Here is a 24,015-nt window from a genome sequence, read left to right on the forward strand (position 1 = left end):
ATCACCTCGTAGGTTATTGTCAGATAGTATGAAATGTAACTATCCCTACACCTCGCACCACTCGATGAAATCTATCATTCTTTGTTATTTCCTTTTAAATACTGTCAAGGGCGTACCCAGGATCAATACGAGGGCAAGTCATGGTTCAAGTTGTAGGCAAGATTTAAGCATGGAAAAGGTGAATGAAATCAACATTTTCAGGAAACTGTTACAGCTCTTTATTAGTTTTTAAAATTATTTGCTTGAAAAGATATTATTTTCCCTAAAGACATTTGCGATTTTTGCTTCTAGTGGGGAGGGGGGCAGCTGCCCCCTCCTGCTCCTCGCTGGGTATGCCCATGAATACTGTTGAATATTATTTTTCTCGTTGTTAGTTACGTTTTGCTTAATATTAGTAAATTATTCTCTTGTTATTCTCTGTCCTCTGTAATTGGCCTCGTGCTGTTTTGGGCTGAATTAAATAAATAAATATAGATCGAAAAATGGGGTTCAGAGGATAGGTGGAACAGGGATGTTAGTCTTGGAAAGAAATGTTATCGTCTCAAGGAGAAAAATTAATGGGGGAGCTGAGAGCTGAAGATTCCAAGTCCCACCCCCCTGGCTAAGTGCTTGCTTCCTATTATCCTTCCTCTATCTGCCCCCTGCATTTCAACCCACAGCCCCTCCTGCCATTTGTAATTCAATCCACTAGATCCACAATTCATCCCGTTTTTTTTTGCCCTGAAGTGCTGCTGCTGGACTAGTTCACTTTCTTCTAGCTTGCTTCTTGTGGATTGAATCATACATTCTTGCCAATTCCATCAATGAAGGAAGGCCGGACGAAATTTATTTCAGGGCCTGTGGCCTGAGTCTTGAATCCTTCGTTACGCCTTAACGAATAAAATCCGTCGTTATGACGAACTCATTCGTTGTCATTTGTTCGTTATCCCAAACGCGCGAGTTTTGAACACTTTCGTTGCCAACGAAAGTTTTTCAGCGAATGTATTCCTTCGTTTACGCAACGAAAAACGAAGAGCATTCGTTCATAGCCTAACGAAGTAAATCATATTGTTTGTTTACACCAATATGGCGGCCTTGAGACGTGTTATTTTGATGAGGGGAGCTTATGAAGAGGAAAGGCGTTTGTATAGGCGAGAGAGATATCTAAGGGACCGGCAAAATCCATACGATCTTCCCAAAGATTATTTTGTTCAAATATTTCGCCTTAATCAAGAGGCAACTTTGGGTTTAGTGGAAGAGCTAAGGCCTTACATGCATTCTTCACGGAGATCATGCATTCCTATTGAAATAAAGGTATTTACCTGTAGGCATGGACTAATTTCATTTTTTTACCATCAGTAAAATGAGTCCTACTAAAGAAAGTGAACTTGTTATTATTGCAAAATTGTTAGCCGTAGATTTAACCTTTTCTTGTCAACGATTACTACGTTTCTCTTACTATGGAAACTACGATAAAAAAACCTATTTTTCTTGAATGCAGGTTGTTACAGCATTGCATTTTTTTGCCTGTGGCAGCTATCAAAGGCCAGTTGGATTAAATTTATTTTTGAATGTAAGCCAAAAGACTGTAAGTCGAATAATTAAGGAGATAACTGATACGGTGAATGAACATTTACTTCACAAATGGGTTGCATTCCCAATTAATATTGATAAGCAGAGGAGGATAAAAGCACGGTAAACAAATTATTTCATTAAGATATATTCCAGGTTGAATGAGTATTCAACGTTGGACATAATTATTGATGATATTCCTAACTAAATCTAACTAAGTCTAAATTTCAGATTTTTGGAGGAAAAGAATTTCCCCGGTATTCTCGGTGCAATTGATTGCACGCACGTGAAGATCAAGGCTCCCCATGTAAATGATGAAGTATATCCTGAACACCTTTACGTTAATAGGCATGGTTATCATTCCATAAATGTTCAGCTGGTAATATACATATGTAGCATGAATATTGGTTAAACAGCCTATGTAGATAATTACCTACTATTTCTTGCTTGTTTCCCTTTAAAAACAGATATGTGACTATGATTTAAACATTTTAAATGTTAACGCAAGATACCCTGGGGGAACACATGATTCCTTCATTTGGAGGAGCTCAAACATATACAGGGCATTGGAAAATGCTCATTCTGTAGGAACCCTAGATGGATGGCTTATAGGTATGCTACAGTTTACTTTTCAAGTTGACAAAAATGTATTAATCATCAAATTGAGTAAGCACCCATTCTGTCGGTTTTATAAAGAAGTGCTAAATACCAAAATGAAATACTTTGTTTTCATCCCAGGGGATAGTGGTTACCCTCTTCAGCCTTGGCTGATGACACCAGTATTAAATGCAATACCAGGAACCCCAGAGAACAGGTATACAGAGGCACATGCTGCTGCAAGAAACTGCATTGAAAGATGCAACGGTGTCCTCAAGAGTAGGTTTCGATGCTTGCTATCTGAGAGAGGACTACATTATTCCCCTGAGAGAGCTTCATTAATCGTTAACACTTGTGTTGTTATACACAACATGTGCAAGAGGTATAACTTGGAAGATGATAATATACAGCTTCCTCCAGCAAATAGAGCTGCAGGTTATGTAAGGGAAGACATAGAACATCATGCTCATAATGAAGCCCTAAGAATTCGTCGCCAAATTATTAGAGCTCGGTTTTCCTAATTTAGATAAACTGAATGGTATTTATTATCCTTAGAAAATAGTCAACCATGCCGATCTACATCATCACTCGTATTGTAATTCACCAGTTATTTTGTGATTAATCTCCTGTATGAAAATCGATGAATTCTGTACTGTTGATGCAGTAAAACATCCAGTTGTGAATAAACAATTTCTCCTTCGGAGCAAGTGGCACCAAAAATGAGTGTATGATTTAATCAACCTTTAGGTTTAAATGACTTACCTTATTATAATACCACATACTATCCCTAAAATAGCTGGTATTTATCCAACTCTGCATGCAGATGACACTAAATTCATTGTTTTTTCTTCTGTCTTCAATCTCTCATCACCGATGGTTTAACTGTCAGTGAATCGCTGATGGCTTAAGAACTCCCTTAAACTGAACATTGTGAAATCACACAATGTATTTCAGAAATATACAAAAGCCTAAGAGGGGCATTTCCCTATCCCCATGCATTTTTTAGGAAGAAGTGTCATCACTTATTGACTAATTACATAGTTGTTTAAAAGGGAGAGTGTGAAATTGGGTTAATGCTCATTTTTTAGTTGTACCTATTATATTAGAATTAATGTATTTAATGGATTGTTTGAAATTGGTTCATTGGCACAACGTTACAATGTTATTCTTAGTAGTGTGAGATTAGAATTAGTGGATTATTTTTATCATGGGTGTCCATTCTGTTTCTTAACTTTGTATTAGAAAGATAGAAACTTTGGATACATTTGTTATTCATGTACATCTAATGCTGCCACCAGGCAATAGTCTACCTGCAGCAATGTGTAATTATAATAATTAATGGCACGCATATTCCTCAAGATAATTCAGCCAAATATTTAAGGATGCACATAGACTCAAATGTTTCATGGGATACCCATATTTGTTTTTGGTCAACAAATTTAGCTTCATCTGCTTCCTCACTAGATCCAGCCGCTAATCGGAGTCAACTGACATTCTCTATAACATTTACTAAGGCTTGTTCCACTCCCATGCATCATATAGTACATATAATCTTTTGGTGAACTTCCTCTGTCTTGAAATTGCTCAATATTCAAAAGAAGGTTGTTTGAATTATACCTCATGCCAATAACAACAGCCCATGCAGACATTTCCATTCAAGAAGTTAAAAATTTTACCCTTTGTGCGAAAAATCCATGAGTGAGCATAATTTAAACATTCTTTACACAAAAAAACATGAACGAATATTACTTCAACTCAGATGTTCACCAGTACTCAAACTGAAAACAAAATGATCTGTACCAACCATTTGTATGAACTAGGAAATCACCTATAGGGCCTCAACGTATGGGGCTGCAACTTTACTATAAAATTCCCTTACAAATAAAGATTTCCCAACTGATAAGGCTTTCATGGATAAAGTGAAGGTATTTCTCCTCTCACAATAGTATTACTATGAGAACTTGTAAATTCTTAAGTCTTTTTGTATTCATCCAAACATTGCCCCTAAGTGTACCATGTACTTCTACCTCTACATGCATCTAAATCAATGACTTCAATGACTAATGGTAGTGCATTTCTTTAGCACCTCTTCTAAAATGCTGATGGCAGAATTGACCATTCCCATTTTTACCCATCGTAAACATAATGATATTGCTGGTGATGCTTTTACTATTTTCTATAAACCATACATCTGAATCAATGCACTCATTGCTTTCTGATCCTTTGGCAATTAAATATTCATATTTATTATTATTATTTAAAATATTTCAAACAAATCTGATGCCATAGATGTAACATAGGTTAAAATTACTTTTTTATTAAATAATTTTGTAGGCATTCTGAAATCTTTTCAAAAGCATCAGCTTGCTTCTCAGCTGCAGCTGCTTTTCTACTTTCAGTTTGTTGGAGGTCATTTAAAGATTTTAAAATTTGATTAAGAACGTTTAACTTTTTTCCTTCAATCTCTTTTTTAAATTTCAATTTCTCTTCCTCTATCTGAGAAAGCCTTTCCGTCGTTCTTTCATAAGGAGAAATGTTCTTGCCTGTTAATCAGGAAGGAAAGATTCAACAAATGAAATTAAAGTAATTAATATAAGCATTAATGTGGTAGTTATCAATTCACCATGGTTCACCAGGTACTTCAATTATACCTATGAAACACTCTTAGTTTTATACCTTTGATTTTTCTCTTCTCTTTCACAAAATTCCTATTAATTGGGGAAGAATGAGGAGATATCTGCCTTGACAAAAATGGAGAAGGTGGAGGCACTATCTCTTCCAAGGGCGAGGAGGGTTCTCTTACTGTGTAATACAATCATTATAATTTCCATCAATTGGCATTGATCACACCAGAGCATATTTCTTAATACAAGTTATTTATTTAAAACTATTTTATCATTCCTTAAGTGTGCATTGCACCTTTTCTCACTGCTTGTTTATAAGAAAACCAAGAATCATATTGTATGTATTTGAGTTTGGAAAATTGTCATTTTCCAGTACACACCTGCATTGGTATTATCTTCAAAGCTACTACTACATCCAAAGTCCATGAGCACTTGCCCTACCAGTAACAAAATATATTAATGAGGCCCTATATCCAAATATGCTACAAACTATGAATAGGTGACAGCTTTTTACAAACCTATGGCTGACAGGACCTCCTCATTATCAACTGAAATCTCCTCCTTTTAAAATGGAAATTCCGTAATGTTAACAAATACTAAGGAATCAAAATAATCACACATACTTTGCTCAAATATACTGAAGTTTATCAAAAATACCTCCACAAGCGATTCCTTACAACCTGGATCTCCGTAGGTACAAACTTTTCCAACAGTTTCTAAAAGTCTTTCCTCCAATGGGCTTAAATTTTCCTTTGACATGCCTCCCCCACCTGTCTCTTTATGATATTTCTGGAGACGCAACGCTTTTGCTTTAACTGAGCTTCTCCAGTCTGCCCATGTCTGTCTCAAAATCAATGTTGCAAGCACTTTAGCTAACCATTGATACATGAATTATAACGCGCAAAACTATTCTGAATTCAAAAGCAGTTAACAGACTTGATGAGAACGTTAGAACAAGGAGCATGAATTACGAAGAGAGGAACCGAATAAATAAACACCTTTTTCCAAAGACATCCAATTAATTTCATCTAAATGATTACAGTTCAAGTTATTTCACTTCAACGGCATTACTTACTTCTGGACTGAAGTTTTTCAATAATGTTTACATTTTCCAAGATTTAGTTCAGTCATAATCAGCAAAACATTACCTTCTTCCACTTCTCCACGTCCTTCGCTGGACCCTGGCCTGCTGCATTTAATTGCTGTGCGATAGTTTCCCAGCATTTCTGTTTAGATTTGCTTGTTACATTAGGGCCAAGCTTTCCGGTTAAAATAGTTTTATACCTCGTATAAAGTTCAAGCATTAGCTCCTGCTGCTTCTCGGAGACTTTGCTCATTCTTTTCTTACCTACACTCTCCATTATATTTTTATTACAATGTATGATTACAAAAATCCGCTCCTAAGCTGCACTAGTCGCTCCAAAGGAAAAATAAACACTGTAAGAATCCATAGTAACCATCAGTAACGGTGGGTTGGGGTACGATTGCGTTAGAGCAGTCATTTGTTTTAGTTTGGTACAAAGCCACAGACGTCGCTGCAGCACCAGCGGGAATAACGAAACGAAGATTACTCGCTGTACTGTTAACGAAAAAATTAAGGACTTGCTCCGCGATTCGTTGATGCCGAAATTCGCTATGAGGCTAACGAAGTTACCGATGATAACGAAAACGTCGATTTGTGTTCGGTGAGTAACGAAAATTTCAAGACTCGGGCCACTGGTTTGGTGGTTTTCGCCCTTACACAAAGCCCCGGAAAGAAATAACTACCAAGCAGCACTATTATAGAGCAAATGTGACCGTCGGATTTCCCGAAGAATTTCTTTGCTACTTCATTGATATCTCGAGACCACGACAATTATAATTGATGATCTCTCCTGTGGGCAAATTAGTGTGCTCTCATTTAGCGCACATTGAAATTTAATGGTTATTACGTACACAAAAATTGAAGTATTACTGATACGATCAATTATTAAGTTAAAAACCCCGATGTAAAAGGCCAATGGTGCTGTTTTCGGTGGTACAGAAATTAATATAGAATTAAATGAGCCCTCACTCGCGGCGTTGAAGGCGGAGCGATCCGAATTAGACAAGGAAATTAACTATAATTAGAGATTTTAAACCGAAATTTATATTGGACATGAAGTTGTGCGGTAAATCCATATTTTTTCGAAGCGAATACAACTATTCAATTGCAAATATTGGGAATAAACGGATGGTTCTGCGGTCGCTTTGCTGAGGACATTTTAGGAAACCTAATAAAAATCTAGCGTGACGGCAGCGCGTAAATCAAACTTCTACGAGACGGATTGAATCCTTCTTTATATTGTCCCCTTTGCTCGAGACGAGATCTGTGGAGGTGGGAAAAACATATAACTCTATCTGAACAAGGGTTTGCGGTTTCCAACATTCCCTTTTGCTGTCAACTTGGATCATGTCATTAGGAGGAAAGAATGACTTCTAAATTTGTCGCTTCCCGGGTTTTTACGATTGTGAATTCCTGAATGGATGGTGTATTTATGAAAAAAAAACGCCGGACGCGATAAAAAGTTTCCAAACAGTGGCGAAAATATTTGTGTCGGGGAAAAAAGAATAAATAAACAGGTCGTATTGGAGTGGTTGAGCAAGCCACCGCCTGCGTTGCCCTGGATACAGCATGAGAGAGACCTCGCCTGACGTGGGAGTAAAAAAAATTTCAGAGCCCACCAAACTTCAACAGAATAAGCATATATTTTATAATAGCACCCTTACCCTGTCTACTTTAACCCTCTAGGCTACCCTACCCTTACATATATTATACCCTCGGCCATTTCCCATCAACCGTGCCCTTCCTAGGTCATGCTACCATCCATTCTGCTGCCGTGTGGTCAAAGTTAAGGTGCCATGGGCGAGATTTTTTTCCAGAAAATCCCTTGAAGAAGCCCTTGAAATCTAAAAACACGGGCTTTCCTCAAGGATATCCTGCTGATTCTAATGGGAAAGCTAAAAAACGAACTAAATATTAATTTTATAAAAAATGTGAAGTCTTCGTTGTCTTCAAACGAATTTGTTGAAAAATCGTGGCTACTTACTGTGTCAGTAATTATCAGTGGAAAAATATCGTGGCTATCCGCTCCAATTTATTTTGGATATTCCATTTTCAATCGAAATATTTCTGAAGGTCCATATGGTGATGCCTTTACCGAGGGCGTACCCAGGGTTATAACTAGGGGGGGCAAGCCAAGTTGTGACATTTTAGCTTGGAAAAGGTGAATGAAACCAACATTTTAAGGAAATTATAGTAGCGATTTATTAGTTTGTGAGATTATTTCCTTGAAAAAAATAGTTTTATTTTAGTTACATATCTTATACTAATACATATCATTTTTCGTGGGTTTAAAGAAAATTTGTTGAATACTTTCGTTTCAATTCAGAACTGATTTTGCTTAAAGACTCTTGCGATTTTTGCTTCTATGGGGGCCAAATTCCCCCCCTGCCCCTCACTGGGTACGCCCATGTCCTTTATAGATGTCCAATCGAAATGGAATGAGCTTTATTTGAGATATTGGTCTTCAAACTCTGCTGCAAACATTTTGAAACGGTTGTGAAACAGCCAGTCTTTACTTTTTTTGCCCGATAATAATGTACGCGTAAATGATATCGTTCTTCAAACCCCGCAGTAAAATATAACTGATGATTTCAGGCTTAAACGCGTGAAACGTTACCATTTTGGGAAATGAATGAATAAATTTGGGTGATAGCGTTTCATGGAGTTATTTTGGTGAACCCAACAAAGTTCATTCTTTCAGTTGCTGTTGTGAAAATTTTGCAACGGATATAAGGCAGCAATTTTACCGGCCTCGGTAGCGGCTGGGTAAAGTCCTCGTCTCCTAAACCGAGGGGCGCGGGTTCGAGTCCCGATTGGGTAGTGTGTCCCTACCCAGGGCATGGTTGTGTCTGATAGTCGTTGTTACAAGTTATTTCCCCAATGTAAAAGGCCTTAAATGAGCTATTTTCTGGGCAATGGAGATAAATAAAAAAAATAAGACACCTTTCTTTTGCGTGAATAAAACTGGACTAGGCGAGATATTTGTTGTGTTATGCCGCCTCCGGAAAATGGAGCTTTATGGGTGGAACTCCTTTCCAAACTAAGAAAAAAAGGTGACGCTGCCGACGAAAATTCCGATTCCTGTGAGGGCATTCGTAATGGGCGAAAAGGAATTAGGGGAAGCTCTTTTCCATCCCACCCCTTATCGCCCATCCCTTTGTAATATCCGAGTTTACAGATGGACTGCGAGGTCGAGCTCATCCCACACTAAACCAGAGGTACGTGAATATCACACATTAGTAATAATAAAAATGTCGTTTATTACACACGCGAATTTGGAACTAGGTAGATCTTACAATTAACTTGTTTGACAATCCCATACATCCATGCCCTGGATGGTGGTCAATCCACCCAGGCGGGATTCGAACCCGCGCCCTCTAGGTTAGCAGTCGGGGACTCTACCCCGGCGCCAACGAGATCAACATTCGGGGTCAGGGAGACCAATTCCATTCTCTGGCCCAACTCTTGCTACCAGGAGTTTGAGTAGGGATGTCCGAAGTGTTCGTTAGGGATTTGAAGCATGAATAAAAGACATTTAATTTGATGTACTTGATTTTGAAATGGACACAGCGGTGTTTGAGATTTTTCCTTCAAATTTTGCTGTAAAATGTAACTGAGAATTTCAGGTGTAAATGTGAAACCTTTCAAATGTGGAAAATGAAAGAATAATCTTTAGCATTAGTATTGTATTGTAAAGTTATATTAAGAGACTTAACAAGGTTTATTTTTTCATTTTCTGTTAGAAACATTTTGTGATATTTATCTTCGACATATGCGGTATTGGTCTTCGAAATTTGCGCTGAAATGTTTGCAACAGATGTATCACAGCTAGCCTCTAATTTATTTTGCGCCACCATAATGTACGCGGGAATAAAATTGGAACAGACGAGATTTTTGTCGTGTTATTTGCCGGAATAAAAGGATCAACAACTTTGCTATTTCCACATAGAAATTTATTGACACTGACCATGGTTTCGTTACAGAGTAAAATTATCAAGGTGAATTTTCACCTTGATAATGTAACGAAACCATGGTCGGTGTCAATAAATTTCTGTATGGAAATAGCAAAGTTGTTGATCCTTCTATTCCTGCGATTATGGATTTCCACCAAGTTACGCCCGATAGGATTAATTGTGTTATATGCCACCTTCCGAAAATGGAAGCTCTTTGGATGGACATCCTTTTCAAACTAAAAGAGGTGACGCAGCCGAAAATTCCGATTCCATAATAGTGAGTGAGTGTCTTCAGTGTGAGCATAGTGGTCGGACTGTGTGCAGTGCATTCGTGAAGGCGAAAAGGAAAGAGAGGAGGGGAAGCTCTTGTTCCCTTCCCACCCCTTATCGCCCATCCCTTTGTAATCTCCGAGTTTACCGACGGACTGCTTGAGTAATGGACGCCGGACGGCGGGGGTTGACTCCGGCCAACTCCCGTGGAGCTAAGAGGCGGTTCGGTTGAATGGAAAAAGAGGCCGGCGATTTCCTTGGCGTCCGCCCGGACTGCCCCAAGCGTTGCTGGGTTGGCGGCCAGTGTATAATGCATGGAGACGGATTTCCCCGAAATGTGTGAATTGGAAGGTGAGACTTTTTGGCGTGAGGCCCGTTTGTGATTTATCTGACAAGAGTACTCTGGGAGCAGAGCTCTATGGGGCCCGCCATTTAAAATCTAGTCTAGACCGTTTTCATGGAACATTCAGGGTTAACATGAACGAATGGAGCGTTTTCAGTAATTCGTACGAAGACACCAGATCTCACACCATGGGCGTACTCAGCGAGGGGCAGAGGGGGGCGGCTGACCTCCCCCCCCCCCCCCCCTTAAAGCAAAAATTGCAAAAGTCTTTAAGCAAAATCAGTACTGAATTGAAATGAAAGTATCCAACAAATTTTCTTTAAACCCACGAAAAATGATACGTATTAGTATAAGAGATGTTACTAAAATAAAACTATTTTTTCAAAATGTCACAACTTAGCTTGGCCCTCCCTAGACCATGGCTTGCCCCCCCCCCCCTAGTTATGATCCTGGGTACGCCCTTGTCTCACCCTAGGTGATTTTTTCTGGTGGGGGTACATCGAAAGCGTTGTATACAGACCAAAATTTCACGACCGAACCTTACACTCCTAAGCTCTACGATACACAATTTAGGTATACTTTTGTTACCTTCCAACTTAAAGATTAATTTAAAGAAATTGTTTTGAAGGGCTTCGGTCTAGATTACGTTGGCGTGAAGGTACGTTAAAGTTCAGTTCCGCAATGTTAAACCGAATTCAATTGGTCAATTTCCGTTTCTCTGTAATTCAACTACTGTACAACCTTATCACTTGATCTGTAATTGTTCTGATAGTGTCTATTGCTACATATATAATTTAGGCAAAATACGATTTTTGGCTCCTCACGTCTTAACGAAATAGACATCGGCTCTGAATAGATATTTAATAGCAAATAGATCCTAAATTTGACAGGGACACCATTGAATCAATATTCATTTTGTTTTCCATAACGTAGAAAAATGTATCACAATAGCAAGAGTAGCGATTTGAAACAATGTATTTGTTCGGATGATACAACCAGATTGTTGGTAAAATAGGTTAGGGTAAAGCTCACCCCAGATTAAGCTTCCCGCACGTGAAATTCAAGCATTTTGGGTAGAAGAAGCATTCCTTTTCCTTTGGGCCACCTCTTAGTTCCAGAGTCTTTGTTTTGGAGTGTCCAAAGGCTTGATGCCTTGACCCTTCGATTACTAGACCAAAGATCTACCCACCCGTTAGCCAAGATCCCCGAGGGTGTTATAGCCGTGTCAAAAATTACACCTCGGGGTCTCGGATTCCTCCTATCATTGACATCTTCGTTCAAAGACGAAAATCGACCGTCGAATATTTCAAATGACGGGTTGTGATGCCCGGGCCTCAAACACAACCCCAATCATTACCTTCATTTGAGTCTTTTTAGCCCCTCTGGTTCTCCTACCCAGCTGGAATAGGGAGGGTAGGAACGGAAACTAGCCAGTCAAAGCTACATCTACATATACATTATACCCTGCGAGCCACCTCTAGGGTGTTTGGCAGGGGGTGAAAAATCACCAACATGCAGCATTCAAGAAGACCGCCACATGCACACCATACGGTCATAGAAATATAACGCACAATAGAAAAATATGCATGCTTATTCATAAAAAAATTGCTAATGGTTAGTAATTCCTATAGCAAATACATACAAGGTTAGAACTATGAAAAAACATGCAATGAGTGATCCTAGCGAGCGATGCCATTAATCCTATCAATTGAGACAACGTTGCTATCCTTAATAGTACTAAAGTAGTGGCTAAAACACTACTAAAAATAGTAGCTAAAACACTATGGTTCTTATATGCGCTATAGTAAGAGTAATCTGGCATCGGACCTAGTGGGCTTCGGTTCGAATCCTGACTGAGAAACCTTTCTGAGATTTCCCGATCTTTACTTTTGTACTGTGTGATTTGAATTACAGCACTCATTCCGTCAAGCTGTGGTCCCCTTGTCTACAACTACATCTACATTATACCCTGCGAGCCACCTCTAGGGTGTTTGGCAGGGATTGATCAATCACCAGCATGCAATTGGACTCCCACAAGCACACCACACGGTCCAAATAACATCACGCATACTAAAAAATTATACTACCAGATGCTGTTAGAAATAATAATAAAATTCAGAAACATGAATTAAGTTATACATAATTTAGGTGGCTAAACTACAAGTTATCTAATATATTTGTATGTACTAGCGCTGCCGTTATAATCTCTTATTGATCGTGGAAAAAAAGGCATTTTGAATCTATCTGTTCTTCAGTCTATCTCTCTTATTTTATTTATATGACCTGATCTTCCGTAGTATAATGGCGTTCGTAAGATATGGATAACTTCGCTAGAAAAGACACTGCTCTTAAATTTATCTGAAAGGTTTAGTCTATTTTTCAATCTACAGTCTGACAGAGATTCCCATCCGAGTTTATCCGTGTCAAGTAGTGACGCATTTGCCTGCGCAATAATTATTGCACGCAAGCTTGAGAAATGAATGCAATTTTAACCTGCACAATGACGTGTCCCGTGTAAAACGGCCCTAAGAAGACGCTACTGTCTGTAAAAAAAAAGGACTCTATCGTCTAAACGAGTGAATCAACTTCGATGCAACAAAAAGGATGCGAAATAGAATTTATTTCTACGTTGTATCGTCTACTTCAAAAAAATTTCCGCGCCATTGCATTTTCTTTACTTAATTTTTTCTAAAAGAAGTACTCGTATTTTGCGCGTAAATTCATGTTTCCCAATTTTGAGCGCTTGGTATACCCGTAATTTTAGTTCCCATAACTTTAGCAAGAAATAGGTAGTAGGGTAATGCATGTTGCATGTTGGTGCATACTCAACGCCCGCAAATTACCATTGAGGTGGCTCGCAGGGTATTATCATAGAGTAAGTATGTAATACTTACTCTATGATAATACCCTTAGATAGAATATACTTACTCTATGGTATTATGTAGCTGAAGGAACATCCCTGAAATGCTGAATGTGCTCGAATTCCGGCGCCCATGTCATAAGAACGTCACACTAGGGCATCATTACGTCAAGAAAGCTAGAAGGTGCGGTTGAGGCTGCTGGGTCAACTTTCTCTTTTCTGAGAGCAACATAGCTACGTTCTCATCTGACTATAAGGGCGTTGCACGATACTATTCTCATCTGAGAGGATTTGAGAGGACGCGTCACTCCAGCAAGACAGGTAATATTTTAAGACACTCAAGTCGTAAAAAAACTTGAGCTATCGCCCAGAAATTTTCATACTACATGGAGTACACCCTTAAAAATATTACATTGAATCCCACATTTGAAAAGGGGTATATTATCGGTAGCAATCGGCGCTGAATAATTCTCTATATTCCAGAATATTTGGATTGAAATCCTTTCGAATTGGAGACGCCTTCTGCAAAAGAAAGATTTCACGATGGCAGCAGTGGCTTCGAAACATTACCACGCTTTGCGTAGCATACATCGGAAGCAGAGTCGATTTTAACATCACTATCAATTCAACTTGAACTAATATCTATTCAACGGTATCAAGGTAGAAGAAAAATAATGCATTATAGAATGAAAGAGTATTCTTTTCCGCGGAAAAATAGATTAAAAGTCCTGCAGAGAAAACAATTTCGCAATGCCTACGATTCTATCAACCTTTGGATCACATTTTTCGTGGATTTTCAAAATGTATGTTTTCAGTGGTATGAAAGTAAATAACACGCATAATTCAGAAAAGAAAACCCAAGGGGCTAGAGAACAGGCCTACCTATTTCCTCGTCTAAAAGTGGATACGATTTTCTACCAGAAGTATCCTTAGACATTTTTCTCCGAAAGAAGGAATATTGTATACCACAAGGCATGAAGAATGGTATGAATTACTCATCTAAAGTATGAATAGCAAATTCATTTTTTACTTTCGTTATTTAAAAAAAAATACAAAATCTGATTCTGAGGTGCTGTGGTGAGGAACATGTAAAAATACTAATTTCGTACGGGGGAAGATTTTAATGGAATAGTATTCGCTACCAAACTGGTAATAATTATTTAGTATTTCTTAATAATACGGAAACCTTATCAAAAATTATTAACCACGTCAGAAATGCCGAGCTACGTTGCGTCTTCAGATAAATTGACGCTGACAGAATATTTCACAAAATATTTTCATTAAAAACGGTTAAGACTAGGTTCTTAATTAGGATAAATTGAGGGAGCATTACCACATTAAGATAGGACACATGAGCGAAGTAAAAACTGACTAAGGAAGTGAAACCAAAGCTGGTAATCAACTCCAGATTTCAGGCGGAAACAAACTAGGTATTAGCGAGCGAACTAGCCCATGGTGACTTCCCCATTCATCCCTGTCTCCATTCTTCCCAGGTCCATCTCCGCCCACAGCTAAAAGGCTGTCAATCACATTCTTCCCCCAAATTCTAGGTTTCGGGCGCCCAACGCTTGACTCCACAACATTACAATGCACATTTCCTCGACGATAACTCTAGTTGATGTGGTTCGCTCCTTCCGAAAACTCGACCGCATAAATCACCCTCCAGACCAAAAAATCCCACCTTCTAATTCACACATTTCGCAGAAATCCATCTCCCTGTATTTTGTCCTCGACCTAGACCGAGGACCCAATAGTTTTCTTTTCAAAAAGGCCCAAGCAAGCAACCTGTACGGCGTTCGATGGTTACTTCATGTCTGCTCTTTTAGAAATGCCTAAGGTCCCGACATGAGATGAAATTAGTTTAATTTTAGTCAATTCTACATTGTACGGTTCAGAGCAAAATTATTGTATCTCGAATTGAAAGTTCCGTGGAAATATTTCTATATCTTATTTAACCAATATTAAATTACTTCGTCTTTCGGGCATGAAACAGGGTATCTTGATTTCAAAATTTTGAGTGAATGATGAGATGAATATAAAAACACCAAGTATCAAGCGCCAAGTTGTGAACAACAGCGATATTGTGATAATCCGTCCAAATAACAAACCAACTAATCTCATTTAGTCTCCTTGTGACGTTTCCAGCAGGAATGAAAAGTTGAGCAATGAAAGTTCATTCCTCACAGCAAGAGACCCGAAAATGGATTACAGTAATGCTCAAAATTTTCGAGTTTTCAACTTGTATAAATTTTAAATTGCACAAATTTTTTGTGCATTTTTTGTACAAATTGTAAATTTGTCGATAGCCATCATGCTTCCTCACCTTCTATAACACCTCTTGTTTCCTCTCTTGCCGTTGGTGTTGACAAAACCGAGGAGCTATGTGAGTGATTTTTCAATGAAAGTTCATTCCTCTCTGGAGGAAACCCGAAAATGGATTACAGTAGTGCACAAAATTTTTTAGTATTCAACTTTTTAATGGTAACTTTTCGGTATCAGGAAAATTTTCCCTTGGGTAATAAAACTGTCGAGCACTTGATGCATTTTACGTGTGCTTTTTATATTCGATTCCTTTATAATGGGTTTTATTTTTTTTTTTCGAATTCAAGACAACAATGTCGGTATTCCAATGGCCTCTTCAGATAAAAATAGGTTAATATCTTTAAGTGTCCTGACTACGTTCTCAGCAGGAGGTAAGAATTGTTTATAAATAAAAGTTCATTCCACGCATCAGAAAATCCGAGGATGGATTACACTTGTGCAAAAAGTTGTTGAGTTTTCAACTTGTACAAATATTAAATTGTACAAATTTTGTATTGTACAGATTTTTGTGCAGTTCTTGGACAAATTGAAAAGTTGTCGATAGTCGAAATACGTCGTCGATCAAAATAGCTGCCCGGTAAACACGAAAAACACCTCATGTTTCCTCTCTTGCCGAAGGTGTTGACAGAAGCGACGAGCTGCTTGAGAGATTTTGTCCATACCGTTTCGGTATCAGGAACATTTTCCCTTGAGTAATAAAACTGCTGAGGGCACCAGTAGAACTCCTTTCATCTTTCCCGTCCGGATTAGGGTAGGAGTGGCCGTACTTGTGGGCCACACGTGTGGCGCGGTAAAGCGACAGGAAGCGGTCCCTACCAATTGTCTCTCTGCTATACTACCAGCGAACCACCCCACACTTCTCGAGCGAGGCCGGCCTTTCTCTGTAGGTCACAGAAGAATGCAGCGGGGGGCCAATATACATGCATTTAGGATGGGTCTAAGGGGTCCCTCACTCTAGCTCATTCCTCCCACAGAAAGGCCCCAACAATGCGAGAAAAAAATGCCCAGAGCGGAGTCCGTGGAGATGTTGGTGGTTCGACCAAACAGTTCACCGCTACTCCCACCCATCCCTCTCAGGACCCTAGGAACTAGCCCTTTTCCTGGAAGAGAGGAAAGGGACCGGCTTTATCCTCAGAGGCCCCACACCCCTTAGGGCCCTCACTTCCGAAGCGAGGGCTCTCTCTCTCTTCGGCACACACATACACACAACGGACGCTGAGGAATTTCTCTGGCGCCGCCTGTCGATTCGAACGCCTTTCAAGCTTTTTAACGGTCTCTGGAAGACGCGTCCTCACGCTCGCCAGGGAGAAAATGCATCTCAATTGGAAATGGGAGCGAAATTTTTCGGTTTTGCCCGATTTGAATTTTAAAAAATTCGCCACTACCTTGGCAATCGCAGTACAATTGCGAGGAAGTTCCTCAGCGAATTAACAATAGGGTAGTTTCCTTCATCAAAGAAAACGAAAGGCATTGATTGCGATTCGTTACCCACCATTAGTGTATTTATAATATACAAATTATTTGGTTTTAGAAATACCGGTTTAGACGAATGGTAAGGGTCAATTTTATCCTCATTTGCAAAAGGCCAGATTGGCGCCCATGCGATTCCTCTCCACGTGACGTCACAGGGACCTAGTCTCTATTCGAGTAGATAGGAGTTATATATCGTCTGAGATTACCAATGTATGCATGAGGCACAGAGCTCAGAGAAACATGTCTTAATAATCACCTATTAAAACTGGCTAAGGTCGGAAAGTTTTCTTCGTTTGATAAGGTATCAATAATCCTTATTTAAGCCAAGCGCTACCAGCTAGCAGGGTACTCTGCTACCTGCTAGCATCCTGCGTCGTATCAGCGCTCAAAGCCTCGCCCCAATGTCACCTCACTTGCGGCAGCGGGAACTAGAACGACGTCAAACGGAGTTTTCCCGGCATTCATACTTACCCGTCGCGTTTTCGCGCGCTTGAAATTTTTCACTTTTCATTTAATCGCGAAAAATAGATATCGTCATTTAAAAATTTAAAAGCGCGAAATACGTACTCCAGGAGTAATAATCTTTCGATTTAGGCAATAAAAAAATAATAGGAAACCACCCTGTTCGCAAATAAATCCTTATGTTCATCTACATCTACATCAATTGTTCAAGCAATCTAGGCCTAGCGCGCAGCCTCTGTCTCCTGCGGCTCCCAGCCTAATTCGCTGAACATCTGGGTAACGCTATCTGTACGCCCGTAGGAGTTTTTGACGAAACGCGCAGCCTTCCTTTGTATTTTATTCTGATCGCGGATTAATTATTTCTGCACCGGATCCCATACGCTCGCTGCATATTCAAGGTGCGGTCGGAAAAGTGTAAAATAGCACCTTTCTTTTACTTTCTCATCCTTTTATTTTCGCAAGCATCAAAGGAATATATTTTTTAATGTAGTCTTTTAAAAGCATTTTACGTAATCAGTGCATAATAACAAATTAATATTTTGCCGGCCTTGTTGGCGGCGTGGTAAAGTACTCGCCTGCCAAACAAGAGGTCATGGGTTTGAGTTCCACCTGTGTATGTGGCTCCTATCCAGGGCATAGCGGCTCGTGCGTGTGTAATTTCTGAACTATTGTATGAACCACGGTGTAAAACGCCATTATGTGCTGTTTTCTGTGGCATGGAAATAAATAAATATTACCAACCACCTTTAAGACCTTGCCGGCTCTTGTGGCCGTGGGGTAAGGTTTGAGTCCCGCCTGAGTAGGTTTCCGCAATCTAGGGCAAAGGTATTTAGGTTCGTCCTACGCTGTTATTCGATAGATTCCTCCTCTGTAAAGTCCCTACCAGTAAATTCGCTGTTTACGGGGCTATGAAGACGAATGAGTGAAAAAATGTGAGAACTATGTATTTTTTGATGTGAAGTAACATAGGTCTTTTTATGGATAGAGCGAAAGTCTCTTCTCCATTGTGACCGATGAATGAACTGAAAATATAGATAACGTCTAAAGCTAATTTAGATAATTTTAGTTTCTAATATGAATGGATGTGTAGCTAGTCTGCTAACTAATATAAAATAAAGTAAAACCAAAACTTGAAGCTTGTACGTGGTGGAAGGTCTCCATATTATAAATGACAGACACTTAGTTACTTCCACAATATATTTTTTTAACGTATTTTATGTATTTGATAATGGTGAAACAGCCGAAACCGGTCGGATTTAAAAAATATGTTTTGGAAGTATCAAAGTGTATGTTATTGATAATAAAATAAAACTACTTACATCAACGATTTTTAACTTATAGATTTGAATATGTTCAATTGTTAGCGATTCAACTTCCTGGAAGTTCGTTGAAGCCGAATTAAAATGCCAAATTTGTTCATCTCCTCACATTGTAATTGACCACACTGATTTTAGTGCCTCAAGTAAGCCTACTTATTGAGAATGGTGATGAGGCAATGAAACTGGTCGAGGCTAATAATAATTAATGTGTTGAAGAGTACAATTTTTATGTTTTAATTTGGGTATAGCTTTGGCCTAGTTTTTATCTACTGTTTTTAGGATTGGAGTTTACATCTGATGCTAAATTAATTTGGGTTTGTAAAGCTACTTCTGCGCCATGGAATCCACTGTAGGCAGTCTAGATCGCCTACGCCTACGACGGACGGTACTGAGGCCGGAGTGGACATGCCTCACAAACTTAGGGCATGCAAGAAGATGCAAGTATCTCGTTGATACAGATCTATGCATATAATTTGCCTCGCTAACTAAGAAATGACTGTCAGTAATAGGGGCAGATTTAAGGTCATGGTAGAACAAAGTAAAAACCAAGTACTGCTCCACTAATAATTCAATGCAGTCACCTAGTTTCAGTGGCTTAGCGTCACTATCAAGACAAGCAGCACATTATAACTTTGCTCTGCCATGAATATTTGCTCGGCAGGCGAGGACTCTACCCCACCGAGGCGACGATTACTTCGTTCCACCGAGTAACGCCATGATCAGTTGATAAAGTGGCAGATATATTGTGCGTAATTCCACTGATGAAAAATCATTCATATGGGAATCATATGTAAATTTGTGGACTCAGAGGGGATTGACGCCTCGGTAGTTTAACTTTCTAAAGCTCTCGGCTGGAAATCGAGGGGCCCGAGTTCGAACTGGGGTCTGGGCGTATGATTTTTTTATTCTCTGAGGAATTTCTCACAATTTGTGCATTGCGGGTGACTCCGTAAATTTATGACCGTGGCTAGTCCGGGAATATCAGTCAGATTTATAGTATTTGCACGACCGAAGTCTTCACAACGCATCAAACCGGACCGATTTTTCACGCACTGTTTGAGAAGGTGTCAGTCAGCAAACGGCCGACGGGGCGCCCATGACCACTAAGCTCGTGTTTACGAGCTGTTCGCTTTATGTGTCCTCCACTCATCCACTGACCTACGCGGCTAATGCTCAGCTCTACCTGAGTCCCGTCATTGTCGTCTCTTTTTCTTTTTTCTTCTTCTCCAGAATATCTCGCCGGTCAGCCCAAACAACCCCGCCATAATGACAGTACACACGCCTACCTATTCCACATACGTGTAAGCAATTTTTTTCCCTTTCGCTTCTTCTTCTTCTTCTACCTTAGCCGTCCATGTCTATGAAACGACTGACCGTCGCAACCTGACCACTAACTCGTTTGTTTTCGCGGGGGCAAAGCAAGCTTCTTTCGCCCTTTTTGCACTGGACGTAAGCCGGTGCACTCTGAAAGCGCGTGTCCTGATAAATTGCTTGCTGTCTCTCCTCCTCGATTTTTTCCCAGAGCCTCCATGTCTGAGTGGAGTGAGCTATTAGCAGGACACAAATCAAGTACATAGGAGGTGGCCTCGATTGCGAACTCCTCGCCAGCTAAACTAGAGGTCGCGTGTTCTAGTCCCGCCTGGGTAGGTTGCCCCTATCCAGGGCATGGATATTTGGGTAAGTACGTTTTATTTTTAACTTGTTAAAAAATAAATAAATAAAAACTGCTGATGTAAAATGCCAACATGTGCTGTTTTTGGTATTATGGGACTAAAAATAGTCCAATAGGGTGGCTTTTTATTTTTTTATTGCCTAAATCGAAAGATTATTACTCCTGGAGTACCTACGTATTTAACGGCTTTAGATTTTAAAATACGATACCTATCTATTATTCGCGATTAAATGAAAAGTGAAAATTTTCAAGACCGAGAAAACGCGAAAGCTAAGTATGAATGCTGGGAAAGGCCGTGTGACGTCATTCTATATTCCGGCACCGCTGTGTGAGGCCAACTTGGTGCGAGGCTATGAGCGCTGCTACGATGCAGGCTGCTAGCAGGTAGCGTTTGGCTTGAATAACGATTATTAATACCTTATCAAACAAAGGAAACTTTCCGACAATAGGCTTTTTTAACAGGTGATTATTAATAGATGTTGCCCTGAGCTGTGTGCCTCGTGCATGCATTGGTAATCTCAGACGATGTAAAACTCCTGACTACTCGTATAGTATCTGGGTCCCTGTGACGTCACGTGGAGTGGCATCGCATGGGCACCAATCTGGCCTTTTACAAATTAGGTTAAAATTGACCATTTCCATTCGTCTAAACCGGTATTTCTAAAACCAAATCATTTGTACATTATGAATACACTAATGGTGGGTAACAAATCGCAATCAATGCCTTTTGTTTTCTTTGATGAAGGAAACTACCCTATTTTGCCATGAAACCACTGCCCCCAAACTAAAATCTAATTTCAAACTCCTTGCAGAGTAAAAATAGTGCCCCCGACCGATAACGTGGCAAAGGAGCTGAAACACTTGTAGGTAATGCTTGGCGGTTACTAGTGCACCGACGCTATCGTGAAGAGATACTTCCTGGGGAGTGATACTCGAAGATCAACTACTTCCGACGTGCCCAAGCATTGCGAGAAAAGGGCGTCTTCTTCTCTTCTGCCCACCTCCATCTGAACCCACCCACTCAACACCTGTCACGTCCCGAGAGTGATGACAGCAATGAATATCCTCCTGAACAGGTAAGAACGCTTTTTTTCTTTATCTTCGCATCATTCTTCCATTTTTCAGAAGAAAATCGCGACTTCGTGGGTACGCTAGGAAAAATATTTTAAGGACTGGTAAAATGATACAATAACACGTGCGAATTAATGCTTGATTGTGTGAATGATTTTGGTGGACCGGGACGGAACATGTAAAGGCCGTTTTACACGGTACACGTAATTGCGCAATCTGACGTACGTGCGAAGGCGCAATCAAAATTGCGTGTGTAAAGCGGTGGATTGCTAGAACACATGCGAGAATGCGCGGATGCGAGACGGCAAAATAGCCCCTGTTCTAATTTCGTTCCTGCATTCGCGCAATTCCACGCCATTTTAGAAATGCAGCTCTGACCTGCGCGATTCCGTGCCCCGTGTAAAACGGCCTTAAGAATGTATGGACCAAATTCGAAAAGTTTCTGTATGATCTTAGGTTTTCCCGGCGTATCAGGTGCAGAAAAGTTTCTCGGGTTTTCCACCGGTTGATGTCGTCCATGTCTCCCAAGATCGTTCGGAAGATCCCCTGAGGATGATCAGCAAGTCGTTGCTCGAAACGTCGGGAGACATGGACGACATCAACCGGTGGAAAACCCGATAAACTTCTTTGCGCATAGAAAAGGTTCTATTTCCTGTTTATACGTTCACTCAAGTTGTTGGTTACGCGGCGCATTTTGACGTTCATTCTCGTGTTCATGCCCGGCTTTATAATGTCTGGTTAGCGGTAACCGGAACATGGCACAGCCAAAAACCTTAGCTCAAGAGCGTTAGAAAGTTTATGTAACTAAAAGTAGTTTAGAATAACGTTTCGTTAAACCCATGATCTCAATTCGTTCAACTGTATTAGGCTCAACTATGTGGAAGTTAATACTCGAAAATGAAAAGGAGACTTCGCTGATTTCCACTGATTTATTTCGTCCGTACGACATGTTTCGAACCAGAGAGGTCATTGTCAAGTACCTTGGTCATTATCAAGGTACTTGGTACTTGATAATGACCTCTATGGTTCGAAATATGTCGCACGGACGAAATAAATAAGTGGAAAACAACGAAGTCTCCTTTTCATTTTCCATGATCTCAAACGCAAGGATTAGTTAACCACAGCCAAAACCTTAGCTCAAGAGGGTTAGTAATTTAAGGTAAATTAAAGTAAGTAGTTCAGAATAACGTTTAGTCAAACCCATGATCTCAAACGCAATGATTAGTTAACTCCAGTTTTCATGCACCGCAAAATTTTAAACGGACATTATAAAACCGGCCCTTAAACATTAACACGTACGAGTTAATTTATTACGTAACCAGGGCATTACATTCCGCGGAAAAGCTTACGGCGCTGCTCAGTAGAGATTTTGGGAGTGAAATAAGGAAACCGGAATTAATTGACTTACTCATCCTCGATGTTATGGCCATTGTGTACGCTAACATCTTCTATAAAAAACAAGCAATACCACGATTAGGTAAAGTTGACCAGTCATTTTGCACGTAAGGTATGAGCGCGACCGCCAGAGGATATGTTTCTTAATCAAAAATCGGCAGTGGGTATAGCATCCTCCGTAGTATAGTGGTCAGTATCCCCGCCTGTCACGCGGGAGACCGGGGTTTCGATTCTCCGCCGGGGAGGAATTTTTTCCTCTCTGAATCTTTACCGACCGACAACTCCAATGTTCAGCTGATGGTTATTTGACATTGTACCCGTATGTTTTTAATGATTTTACCTGATCTTTGTGTCCTTAAGGGTGGATTTTATTTGACCACATTTATATACTATTAATAATTTCATTTCTGGCAATCCTGAAGGTGGGCTCAAGCGCAATACCGGTTTAAACAATGTTAACCAAAACTAGACAGTTTATGTTACAATATTTATTTCACGTATTTATCTGTGTTGGGTATGTTGGCAGAAACTTGAAATGAAACATTGGAAATATGATCATGAACATTTTTTTAATTGCAAATAAAATACTTTTTTTAAATTTCCTTAATTTTTATTTTTATATATTTTATTAGTTTTTTATATTTATTTATTACTTCTCATGTACTCGGTAGTTTATCACGGGATTTACTTCACGCGGGATATATTCAGGAAGGTTATTTTTTCTTTATATCGTTCTCGACTAACGATAACTTCAGTCAACCCATTCTATAGATACCTTAATCTTATATTTATATTTAGTTATTTTTAGTTTACATCGGAATTCCCTATTAATAATTATAATTTTTGGCTCAACTTAGAGTCAGTTGCGATGGATTATTATGGGTTTGCCAGAGGTATGCTAGAAGGTATGCCATGACCCCGCTTTTTAGATTAAACATTATTTTCTCTATTTATTCGCTTAGGGACTACTGTTACATATTAAATATTTTTACACTTATTCCAGGGAATTCTGCTTGTCA

The 24,015-nt window shown here is 39.6% G+C and overlaps 1 long non-coding RNA gene across 1 annotated transcript; it reads left to right on the forward strand.

Annotated features, from left to right (window-relative positions):
- Positions 1 to 1,272: 1,272 nt before the first annotated feature.
- Positions 1,273 to 2,734, forward strand: LOC124163535. Its single transcript, XR_006865800.1, has 3 exons — positions 1,273 to 1,930; positions 2,019 to 2,163; positions 2,290 to 2,734. It is a non-coding gene; the product is annotated as an uncharacterized LOC124163535 (long non-coding RNA).
- The last annotated feature ends 21,281 nt before the right edge of the window (positions 2,735 to 24,015 follow it).

The sequence above is a fragment of the Ischnura elegans genome, chromosome 8 (assembly GCF_921293095.1).
Source record: "Ischnura elegans chromosome 8, ioIscEleg1.1, whole genome shotgun sequence".
Taxonomy (NCBI): domain Eukaryota; kingdom Metazoa; phylum Arthropoda; class Insecta; order Odonata; family Coenagrionidae; genus Ischnura; species Ischnura elegans.